This window comes from Paroedura picta, chromosome 11 (genome assembly GCF_049243985.1).
Source record: "Paroedura picta isolate Pp20150507F chromosome 11, Ppicta_v3.0, whole genome shotgun sequence".
Taxonomy (NCBI): Eukaryota; Metazoa; Chordata; class Lepidosauria; order Squamata; family Gekkonidae; genus Paroedura; species Paroedura picta.
In genome coordinates, this window is record NC_135379.1 from 27,178,609 (window position 1) to 27,181,134 (window position 2,526).

At 42.2% G+C, this 2,526-nt stretch overlaps 1 non-coding gene across 1 annotated transcript; it reads right to left on the bottom strand.

Moving 5' to 3' along the window:
• Positions 1 to 2,220: 2,220 nt before the first annotated feature.
• On the bottom strand, positions 2,221 to 2,292 carry TRNAI-GAU (transfer RNA isoleucine (anticodon GAU)). Its single transcript has one exon. It is a non-coding gene; the product is annotated as a tRNA-Ile (tRNA).
• Positions 2,293 to 2,526: the final 234 nt, after the last annotated feature.

The following is a 2,526-nucleotide window of genomic DNA, read 5'->3' on the forward strand; positions in this document are numbered from 1 at the left end:
CTTGTTTCCTCAGACTGGGGGAGTCTGCTTATTTGTTTATTGTTTATTTGTTTATTGGTTAATTAATTAATTAGATTTCTATCCCGCCGCTCTCAGCCCCGCTGGCTTCTGGCTGCTCACAACCATTAAAACTAGTACAATTGCAATAAAAAGAATGCAAATAAAACATCATTCTACATTACTCTACAAAAAACAGCATTGGGTGCTTATATTAATAAATACCTCTCAACTCTCCAGCATTGTTGTCTGATTTTTATAACAGGAGGGAGCTATCTCCTGCTAGACAGATCGGTACATTTAGCACTCTGTATCTGTGCTGATGTTTAAAAGCTCTGCTTCATTGCTGCATCTCCCACTTCACTTGTACCAACTAGGATGGAGATGCTCCATTACACATTTTCATACTCAAGATATGGAGAACTCAAGCACACACCACAACCCCTTTTATAGCCCTTCTCCAGTTTGGTAGCTACTCTCCATTGTCCTTGACATATGGTCAAAATGGATACCAGATGTAACTGTTAACTAGTCATGGCTTGAAGATGCTCTCAGTAAGAATCCAATCTAAGACCATTTATGTACTGGGAACTTCATTACCCCACCTCCCGTGCAGGAGCACAGATCGGGGGCAGATGAGGTGCACCAGGCCAAATACTCCCCCATGTGGGTGCAGGAAGAGGTGGCGCAACCTGCCACGACTAAAACTCCAGCCTGCAGCCTGGCATGAAACCTCCAGTGCGTAAACGGTATAAGAGAATATAAGAGCCCTTCTTCCTTATGTCCTGAGAATTTATCATTTCCCCTTCAGAGCCCATTCCCCTCTGAAGTCATTCACAATCTTTGTGAGCCAAGAGGATGAACTACAATCTAGTCTTTTGACTTTCCCAGTCTCTGCCTGAATACTTAACATTCTACAAGAGGCATTAGATGGTAACCCTTTTGTCTTACTCCAGCCAGAACTATTTGCATAACTGAGCCCCATAATGCTCTGTGTTTGAGTTTTGATGACTCATCTACTGGCACCTTTCTTTTGTGCCAGCTAAGCAGTCCCCCAGTTCATAGACAGAGTGCAGTCTCAATTATTGGAATATCAATGTGGTTGTAGGATGGAGGGTTTTTCTCTACAATAATATACAGATTATTGAGGCATGTGAACATTTATATCCTTTCATTGTGAAAATGGCCCGGTTTCTGCTTTTACTCTGTTTTTGATTCATTGACCATTTCTGCAGAGGACCTGTCCATGTGTGTTAAATTTGGTGTAGGAATTTATCAAAAGCTTGTTTTCAAAGTTAAAGTGCATAATGATGTTCTGATGTGTGCCATCTATATTTGCTGACACTCTCAAAGCATTGGTGATGCAAGAGTTCCCTCTCCAGAATATTTACTGCCTGTTTTGCAGCAAGGTTTGCTGTTTTTCAGTATGTTGAACAGTGTGAGTGCTTATAATCATTTCCACAATGTTACTAGGGCTGATGCACCTGCAATATCTTGATGTACCCTCCTTCTGACATTTTCCAAAAAAAAAAAAGGGGGTGCATTGAGTTTCTTCCAATCCTCTGTGAGAGGCAGTTTTTTAATGCTTTATATCACCATATTGGATCATATTAATCAAGAACTCCCTAGTCAATGTTATCTAGCCACATAGTACACTTTCAAATTCAGTGTTAGTTTTAAACTGCAAAGTCTTTCACCATTCAGGTTGGTTGTTATGATTTCACAGAAGCCTGAAACAATTATTTGGGTTAGATTAGGCATACCATATCTCTACTAGAGAGCCAGTTTGGTGTAGTGGTTAGGAGTGTGGATTTCTAATCTGGCATGCTGGGTTCAATTCTGCACTTCCCCACATGCCGCCAGCTGGGTGACCTTGGGATCGCCACAACACTGATAAAGCTGTTCTGACTGAGCAGTGATATCAGCGCTCTGTCAGCCTCACCCACCTCACAGGGTGTCTGTTGTGGGGAGAGGAAAGGGAAAGCGACTATAAACCATTTTGAGCCTCCTTCGGGAAGAGAAAAGCAGCATATAAGAACCAACTCTTCTTCTTCTTCTTTTCCAGTGAAGGCCTTTGGAAAGCATTTGTTTCACATGAACACAGGAAGCACTGAATTGCACTATTGGTCCTTCAAGGTTTATATTGCCTACTCATATTGACAATGGCTCTCCAAGGTCATATGCAGAAATAGTTCACATCAGCTACTACCAGAACGTTTTAACAAGAGATGCCAAGGATTGAACCTGGGACCTTCTGCATATCAAGCAGATGCTCTACCACTGAGCCACAGCCCCTTCCCAAATTTTGCCAGTCTGAAGTTTCCCTGTGCTGGATCCTACAAAACTCTAGCACAAAGAGGTGGCAAAAGGCTGCCATCATGCCCCATCTTCACTTTCCCCACCAAACTCCAGTGATTACCAAAAAGCCAATACTGAAGATCAGGGAAGACTCTCCTTGTGTTGATGGCTCATACTGGAAATACCACATGAATGCCCAATTCATGCAAATCTTCTCTTCAAGAAGAGGCA